This window comes from Serinus canaria, chromosome 2, assembly GCF_022539315.1.
Source record: "Serinus canaria isolate serCan28SL12 chromosome 2, serCan2020, whole genome shotgun sequence".
Taxonomy (NCBI): Eukaryota; Metazoa; Chordata; class Aves; order Passeriformes; family Fringillidae; genus Serinus; species Serinus canaria.
In genome coordinates this window covers 82538944-82548584 of record NC_066315.1, presented here as the reverse complement: position 1 = coordinate 82548584, position 9641 = coordinate 82538944, and the positions used below count along the sequence as shown (strand labels likewise).

Sequence of the window (9641 nt, the reverse complement as noted above, 5' to 3'; positions counted from 1 at the left end):
CTAGCTGATAATAGATAATTCTTCTATTTAGGAATACAAATAGCTTCAAAGTTTGCCCCTTTTTTACAAGAGCTACAAAATAGATAAAATTCCTTTCAAAATAGATAAAATTATTTCTTCAAGGCTATTCAGATAAAGAACTCTAACCTGTATGCTTTCCTCTTCAGACTACAAATACCAGATTCAGAGATGAAGCCACTACAATCCTTTGGAAAAAGAATCAAAATATTGCAGCTTTAAATTACCTGATAATCAACACACAACCCTTCTGAAAGGTTATATTAATTTTGTTTAATAAGGAAGCATCTAAGTGGCCATGATTTTGGATGAAAGTTGTTCAGCATTTATCCCGAAGAAAATTTACATGTCATGAATTTCCCTCCTTACAAATTTCTGTACAATATAACTTATGCTATGTTTTAATAATATATCAAAATACACCCCATGAATCACTGGAAGTACTGCTCCATTTACACCCAATGTAAATTACAACCAGAAGTGGATTTAGGACCTTTTAGAATTACAGGTGTAAACAGGAAGAAGCCATAGTAAGGTCAAGATTTTTTAATCTTTCAGAATCAGCAAATTAATTGTTGGCAAATCTTGGTTTATTTTTTTGTCTGCCAGCAATTTCAAAAGTAAACCTCCTTGTCAAGGAAATGAATGCTTAGCATTCATACAAGACTTCATCAATTGATATAAAACATGTGTAAGCATGTCAGTCCTTCTACAATCCTGTTCTCTTAGGATATTGCAAGATCCCAAGATTGGGCCATTGATGGGATTCAATGGAATAACCCAACCCAATGCCAAAGACTAGCTATGCCAAACACTCTTCTGTGTTTCCTGAGCTACCTACGTACTGACTTCTCTGAGACAAGATGTGCTCCACACTCAGCACAATGGAACCTCACAGTAAGGAAAAGAAATCACAAGTACTGATATTTGTGGAGCCACTTTGGTCTTACACCAGCACACCTAAACTCAGAGCCATCCTTCCATCTACAGAGATCCACCTCTGGTGCTGCAAGGACTCCACAAACATACACTGCATCCAGCTGCATGTTTCCTGACAATTCTTAGGTGTAGCCATACTGAGCAGATAGAAAGGTGCCTGAAGGAACACCTGTCTTGAGTGTGGCCTGCAGGAGCAGGTACAGTTCCATGAAACCTCAAAGAAGAAAATAAGCACTCACAAAGTCTTGAGGGGAGGGGAAATAAACTTTCTACAAGGGACCTGGTGCTCTGCAGGTACTTTTGCAAATATAAAAGGTGAGGGACATGCATTCCTCAGTGGTGACAACTCTAGGTTAAGTGCGAAAAACAAGCATAGAGGCAAACCCCAGATTTACTTCCACAGCCGCCTTGAGGAAAGGCTCAACTGCGCAACTCCCACTTCTGTGAGCAGTCCCATGGCAGGAATGGGACTGTTCACATTGGTCACTGGAGCAGCTGGCTCTGATGGAGCGCTGGTATGTGAGCACATCTCGTGTCTGTGGTCTCTGGCATATCTCATTGGCTCCTCACCACACAGGCTTCACCTTTAGCTGACTAAAACTCCAAACCAACAACCAAAACCATAAAACCCCAATCCACTTTAAAACCTATATTGAAGCTCCTAAAATGGGTCCTAGATTCAACCGCCTAAGGCACCTAAAGTGAAGTTTAATAAATAAATTAATAAAGGAAAAGGAGGTTGCAGCCTGAAAAACACCAAAAGCTCCTATATCCCTTAATTTTGCACATTAAAAACAGGTTAGGAGTGGTATCAACATATATGTCTCATTGATCTTTTGGGGTTTAAGCTGGGAGATGCATCTGCCTGCAGAACGATAGTACAGCTGCATTTCTAATTGCACTAGAGGTACAGAACCAAGCATCTTGTATCCATGGAAGATAGGGCAAAATCCAAGAGAAGAGGTGAATAAAAACACCTTTGTAAAAGGATTTAACACTTAGCTTCATTTTAAACCAAAAAGCTAATACATACATATATATATATATATATATATATACATAAAAACAGGCTTATAACTTCATGTACAAACTTGCTAAATATGGTTAAACATGCAACAGGAAGACTGTTAAACATGGAAAGAAGCTAATCTGTATTGTATAACCAATCTTCAAATACTTGAAGAAAACTGCTAGAATTCTACAAACTCATTTTAATTAAAAGCATTCAATATCTCAGCAAGCAGCTGATAATTAGCTTTATTATTGTAATTTAATATGCTACACTTCACCATCTCTGTGAACGACTCTACTTTAGAACCATTTTAATTCTATTTTTAATTTCCGCCTCATCACACAGCTCAATGTAAATAATAACTACCAAGGTGAGGGGTGGTCCTTTCTGAAAACTGAGAGTCATAATGAGCACTTCAGTGTCCTTCCATTTTTGTTCAAAAAAACCAAAACAAATACCTCTAGGTCTTTTAAAGACCTGGATTAAAACAGAAAAAAGGTTAAAATTAAGTGGATCAATTTCTTTCCCTCTGCACTAATTCTGTGTTCAGCATTTTCTACACAGTCAAGGGAGATGTTTAGTTTATTCAGTCATTTCTCTATTCCTGCCTAGTGTAAATGCTGGTTAACTACACGAATTGACAATACAATTATGAGCATACAGTGAAATTTCAATGGAGAGCTCCTGTCTGCAAAATGAAGGAAGCACTGTAATTCAACACACAAGATTAAGAAAAGAACCCTGCTAACAGTGCAGATGTGAAACATTTAAATGTCTGGCACATGTAAAATTAATTTCTGTGTAAGGGAACAATTGTGAGGGTGTAAAAAAAGTTGTCTCAAAGATCCTACAGAATTCTCAGTTCTTTGGGAATTCTTTTTCAAATCACTGATAAATGATAAAAAGTGCATCTTGCATCATATATGTGAGTTTCATCTGTGCTCCTTCTAGCATTTTCTCTGCTTGAGCTAAATTCATGTAACAATTCATTGATAAAGGAGATAATAAAAAATCCATTCTTTTATTGACTTTGTGTGCAAATTACTGGACTTGATATCATTGCAAATATGAAAAAAGGTTCTTCCTTCAAGTTTTTGAACTGCAAACAGAGTAATTATAAATTGTTTCCACAATATGAGAAAAATATGAAGGTAATCTTCCTAATTAAGGGCAAGTTTTATTAACTCATTAAACCTTGTCACCTTTATTCACTAAAAATCAAGCAGAAAAGTAGAATAAATTCACCAGGACAAAGAAAACGTACACACTTCCATCTTATAAATAAACCAACTATAAAAGGTGAGGGGTGTAAATTAAGGTACTCAATCTAAGAACACAGCATATTCTCAAGTGGCCAAATAGAGCTCTTAGATATTCCTCCAGAGCTCTCACTCAAGGGGAGGCAAACAGCGCATGAAGAGCTGTACTTTTTGTATATACCTATTTATCTGATATAAAAAGCGTAGGATGTCCTCACCACAGTGTACCTAAATATGCAGTAGAGAGAACATAAAAGCACTTCTTCAAGCCGAGAATTGTTATTGCCAAGTATACTCTACAATATATCAGCAGTCAATTTGTCCAAATTATAGAAGGTTTCAGTAACTCTGCTTCATGATCACAGAGTTGCTTCCTAATTTCCCTTCAAACTGTTCAGGCTGTTACAGATTATTAAAGGACATTACCAGCCTGAATAAGCATATTAGAGATTGGTGTGATATTTTTTTTTTTTACCCTTAAATAACTCCTAAAAATAACTCCTAAAATTAACGCAAATTAGCAAGTTCCTCCATACTATATAGTTTAGTTAACTCACTCTGCTTTTGCAAATATCCACTATGGTCAATTCCAGCTTTATACTACAATTGCTCTGCTGTTCTCAGTGAGTTGAAACAAGCAGAAAAATGAAGCAATTCAGCGGGGAACCTGATCTCTCTTACAGAGCAAGTTTCTCTTTCACTGAGCTAGAGCAAGTGGAATCAGAAGAAGAAATGTAAATCTTTCACATGAAATAAGCAAAATAAGCAAGAGAAGTGGACAGTTCCCATGGCTTAAAAAATACGATGATTTCAACGTGAATGCTCATCCAAACTTGCAGTCTGAATGGCCTTTGGAAGCATTTATACAGGAAGCATGAGCGTGCCATGAAGCTCCCAAACCTGCATGGTCCTATGCCCAAGAATCTGCTGTGGTACAAACAAAGCTGAGAACATGCATGTATCTTTTCAGAACTAGGACCTACTTTTGCAGCCATCACAGTGTTGGTGGTAAGCTGCTTAGTGCAAAAACCCCCTGCTCTCTTCTTGTTCACCACCTTAAAGCATGGAGGAAGCTGGGTTCTGAAGGAGAAGGGTGAGGCAGAAGTTGTCGGGGTTTTAATAAAGATGCATTGCAACATCCCTTAAGGAGTAAACATAATTCTTTTTAAATTTAGGGAGCAAACAAAACTTTTGTTGAGTTGTAGTTATGTTTATGTATAGATTGATAAAAGGGACAGCAAGCCACAGCTGACCGTGGGAGAAGGGAGTTTTCCAGCTGAAGTCAGTCCACTTTGCTGGATAGCCATTGGAGACAGAAAACTACTGCAGCTACTTTGGATGAGTGGAAGGTATTTAAAGTAGCCTCCTGTTTAAAAAAATGCCATAAAACTGACAAGACTGAGGCTGTCTGCCTTGCCTCATATGGCATTCACACTCATCTCTAAACACTTTTCCACTCCAGTGTCGGGCGGGGGGGGGGGGAAGCAAAAATAATCATTGGATTACAGAAATAATACCAGTAAAGAATGGGTCTTTCCTCTTTTGATTCTTGCATTGACTTGCAAGCCTTTAAAAAGGCTTCCCAAAGAATTATAGTCCCAGAAAACATCCATGAGAGTCCTTATCTTCCACTTCTCAACTGGGATAATGTATTCCCAGTGTTCTTTCTTTCTGAGTAATTTTATACTTGTTAGAAAAGTGGTGTTTGTCACTTGGGAGGGGAATTCCAGGGGAGCCAGCAGTGCATCCTGCCTTACTCTCATAAGGATGACAACATTTTCCAAAGATTCCATTATTGCTACACTAAATTCTACGATTTTACTATTATTTTTTTGGTCTAATTCTATTACTTTTAATAATAGTAGAAAGTAATGACTGATCAAAATATAATGAAGTACATATGTGAATCTTGACCAAAAAACAAAAATTACTATGGATCCAGCTTTTCTTGCACATAAAACAGGAAAAAAATAATCCCATAAGCCTTCAATGGAAGTTTTTCCTGACAAAGAGCCACACAATTAGGCTGTGATCCACGACTTTTGATATCTTCTGGACTTTTTAAGAGAACATTGCCAAAAACTATCTGCCAGAACAGCATACAATTCATTATGCCCTTGCTTTTTGTTGCTGAAATACAGACTGGACCCATTTCCTTGTTTTTTGCAAAATTGTGGTGTTAGTATAAGAAGTACCTTAGCTCAAATAAAATATGTCTGGAAAAGTTTTTGGCTTCATTTTGGAGTTATCCAATTTTAATGATGAGAAAGAAGTTTTGCATTGCTGTAAAACTCCATGGATTGGTTATCCAGTTACATTTCTGCATTGCTATGCAGTGGAAGCAGCAAGCAGACCAGGTTTTTGGTATTAAGGTCCACAAGGGAAAGGAAAACTGCTATAGTAATGCTGAGATGGAGACTATTGCATTTTTAAATGGTATGCTGAATGCAACACAAATGACAAAGGTGTTGTTCATCTTTATAAAAGGGAGCAAACAACCAGATCATTCCTGGGGGGAGTACTGGCAGCTGGGAGCTGGGGTGGAAAGTCTGAGGTATATGACAAGCTTGCCTCTCTAATGCAACTCAGGAGTTTGGGACCTACTAAAAACACACCAAGGCATTTTCTCACTTTTAGTTAAGTAGCCACCCTGAGAAATACTCAGCTGGGATAAAAGATGCACATAGTATCAGTGCCTAAGCTTCTCCTAAGCTAAGGGAGCATAAAGGGCAAAGAGTTCTCTGCCCTGTCTTCCCTCCATTACATTGGCCCAGAGACATTAGAGATTCTTCTTCAAATACTAGGGTCCATCACTCCTTCCTGAAGAATCAGGACACTCAGTACAATTTCATACTATGCTTCTGTGTTTCTGTCATTTCCCCTGGAAGCTATATCCAGTAGGCAGAAGACTCTTGCAAGGATCAGTGCATTAGATTTGAAGTCCTGGATGCTGGGAATATCCAGCACTGGACTTCCATTGACTTTAGTCTGGTCAGTCTTTTCACTCAGTGGGTAAACCTGATTTCTCCTTGGCTTTTATCTTAAATTTACCATATAATTAAGGATATAATTTACTATATAATTAGGGATATGATTTCTATTTATATTTTTTCATAAACTTGTTGTATATAATGTTCTGAGTTTCTCCTACTTTACTCAAAAAAAACCAAAAAAACAAAAAACCAAAACCAAACAAACAAAAAAACCCCAAGGAAAAATAAGAAAAAGAGCACCTGGGTAGTCACCCATACTAAAATTTGTGAGAAAATCTTTAAGGTTGGAAGCAAGTCTGGGATAATAGAAACATGAACTACGTAAAGTGCAGAGCTCTGCAGTATTTTGGACACTTCCCCCCCCGCAGTTCTGCTACAGACAGCTATCATAAGGACATGAACTGTTTTAAGAGTCCTCGATCTTGCACATGGTCTGCACTTGGTTTCTCATCTCTTCAGGCTTCAGTTTCAAAGGCTTTGACAAAGAAGTAAAGCATACAGCCATGTAACTCAAACTTGGTAGAGTTTTGCTAAGGATAGAGGAGGTGGGCACATAAGGCACTCTAAGCAGTATATCTTGTGGTTTTTATTCAGTTTTTTGACCAAGATGAGTTAAAATCAAAGCAGACCATGCCAGTGTTAGAAAGAAGTCCATGCATGGGAGCAATGAAACCTTTTAGGAAAGAGACATGGTATCAACTACTGTATCAGCTGTTATATTAACCCATGAATGGGGAATTTTCATGGTAACATGGTCAAATCCACTGGCACTTTTTGGACTTACATTTTCCCTCAGTAACAAAGAGAACAAAAAATAAAGTTATTAAGTGAATTAAAAAAAAAAAAAATCAGAAGCTAAAGGCATTGCATCCTTCCTTTTTCTATTTCACTAAGGCTTCAAACACCTTAAACTATGCAATTCACTAGCAAGGTGAGAGAGCAGTGCCACAAGCCACTCAGAACATGCCCCTGCTTAGCTGATTCAGATAAAGTATTTCCAAGTATTTGAAAGGAATTTTAGTACTTACTTCTAAACGCAACATATCAATATGTTTTTTCTTTACATTTCAATGATAATTTATAACATTTAACAGTGAGTCATACTCCATGGTACTGCAGAGTGAGTGTGAGTTACAACTGATGTGAGCAGTCAACTGAAACTAACAAAGCGTGTCTTTTAAAGGATTTGGACCTTACCAATGCATTACAGCTTCGAATTTTAAAACTAAACAAATAAAGTATAGAAAATGGGTTATTAATGTGAATGCACAAAATATACATAGAATTATATTCCTGGTTTATTTAATTTGGGTAAGGTTAGGACATCTGGACAGAAAATGCATATCGATGTAACCTTGGTAGCATCCATATATCGGAAAGAAAAATACATAGTCAAAAAGCTCTAAGTCCTAACTTCTAACCTCCACACAAAGTCCTTGAAAACACTTCTTGCAGTAAGATGAGGTGAAAAGAAAAAAAAAAAAAAGAAAGGAAAAAGATAGAAAAAGTAAAAAGAAATAACATTATATTCTTCTACAACAATTTCAGTACTTTAAGCCAGCGGCCATACAGGTCTAAAAATTCTTGCATCCCACAAAACATCACTTTTTTGACATAATTTGCAGTCATACGCTACAAAATTTTCTGACACAGTATTATTAACTTTTAACAACTTTGGAAGCAGAATGCTTTGCACAATGTCTGGCAGTGTTACCATACCTTCTAAACCAAGGTAGAAAAGCAATCCAAGAAGTAATCAGGTTTCTTGAAGCACAAAATTAAAAGTTTCCTTAGAACCGACTGCCGCAGTGGGAACTCATTTCTTCACACACAGTTTCTAACTAAGTGCATCTTCTTTAGCAACGACAGCAGAACGAAACCGTCCCTTCACAGAGAGGGTAACTTTGCGGAGCAGGGTGAAAAAAACCCTCCAGCTGTGACAGGCTGTAAGGCAAGGAGGAAAACTTCTGGTGCCGCCGCTATTCGGAAGTCAGCAACTTCTCTAATGCCGTTCCCCTCAAGCGCACTGGGGCTGATAATTTTACAATTTCCTAATCGTTTTTACGACCTCCGTACCTGCCTCCCCTCTGCAAACTACAGGCGCAAGCACTCGGAACGCGGGCTTTGACTGAACCTAAGTGCTGTAGCTGACTCGAGGAGAACGCAGACCAATCCGCATTTGAATCAATGAATACCCCTTCTCGGCCAGCTCCTCATGGCTACTCATCTCTGAAATTTTAAGGAAGCACTCTAAAAAGCCTGTCTTACACCCGAGCTGTATGTTCGGCTCAATGTTTTCAAGTTAAAAAAAAAAAAAAAGAAAAAGAAAAAAGCGCGTGGGACGGGGAGAAGGGGGAGAGATGGAATGGGACTGGATGGGATGGGATGACCGGGCTCCGCGGTCTCCCACTTAACGCGCCCGGCAACTTCTCCGCGGCAGCACCGGCTCCGCGCGGCCCCTCCTCGCCCGCGCACCGCAGCCGCCCGGGGCTGACGCCCCGCTCACCCCGGGGGCTGGAGCTGGTGCCCGCCCGGGACCCCCCGCCCCGCGGTACCTGCTATGCCGGGGCCGGGGCGGGCGGCAGCTGTGGCGGCGGCTGGCGCCGCTCCATGTGCCGGCGCTGCCCCGCGGGCGGCGGCTCCGCGCCCGGTCCCTCCCCCGCCGCTCCCGCTCGCTCGCCTCCCGCCCTCCGCCCCTCGCGGCCGCCGCCCGCTCAGCGCCCGCGCACGCCCCCGCCCCACCTTGGGACGGCGGCTGGCGAGCGGCGGCCCTCGGGACGGAGGGACATTCACCTGCGTTACCTGTCACCGGGGCGCCCCGCCGGCTGCGCACAGTTGGAAGCGCGGGAGAGGAGCCGGGCTCCGCGCCGCCCCACGGAGGCTCCCGGGGCCGGGACTCGGGTGTGCCCGCGCTAGGGAGGCACTCGGCAGGCAGCTGCCAGGCACAGCGATAGGGCCCAGAGTCAGAGACCGTCAGCTGCCGACATCCACCTCCCGAGCAAGGGGGTCAGATCATCTTTACTTCAGCCTAGTCTTTCGCATCCCGTGCAAGACGCGTCCCGCGCTTTTTGTGCTCTTGAATTTAATCGCTGGACCAGAACTTAAGTAACTTACTTAAAATCGGTGGCAGAGACAGTAGCTGAAACCCAGACCTTACTCTTCAGTCCGGAGGGCACGTCAAACCTGATGGAAATTACTCATGCTTAAGAATTAAGCACATTTACACTCTGTGGAGGATGAGGATCTAATTTTTTGCTGTGCTTCAGTTCCTCATCCTCAAGATGTGGACAACAAATACTTCATTTCTCACATCCTACCTTTATCTTTGCTCTCATATGACAAAAGTTTAGGCATAGCTTTATGCATGTGTATAATCTCATGGATTTAAAAAAATAAAAAGCTAAGCAAGTAAGAATTGGA

At 40.6% G+C, this 9641-nt stretch overlaps 1 protein-coding gene across 16 annotated transcripts in view; it reads right to left on the bottom strand.

The window, feature by feature from the left end:
- Positions 1-9128, bottom strand: part of IKZF1 (IKAROS family zinc finger 1) — a 69737-nt gene extending 60609 nt beyond the window's left edge. For 3 of the 16 annotated variants that reach the window (XM_050971056.1, XM_050971051.1, XM_050971065.1), the window contains exon 1: positions 7941-8764. The gene's annotated coding sequence lies outside the window, so the exon portion shown is untranslated. The other 13 variants (XM_050971058.1, XM_018907358.3, XM_050971059.1 and 10 more) reach the window with 11 other exon arrangements.
- Between the last annotated feature and the right edge of the window lie 513 nt (positions 9129-9641).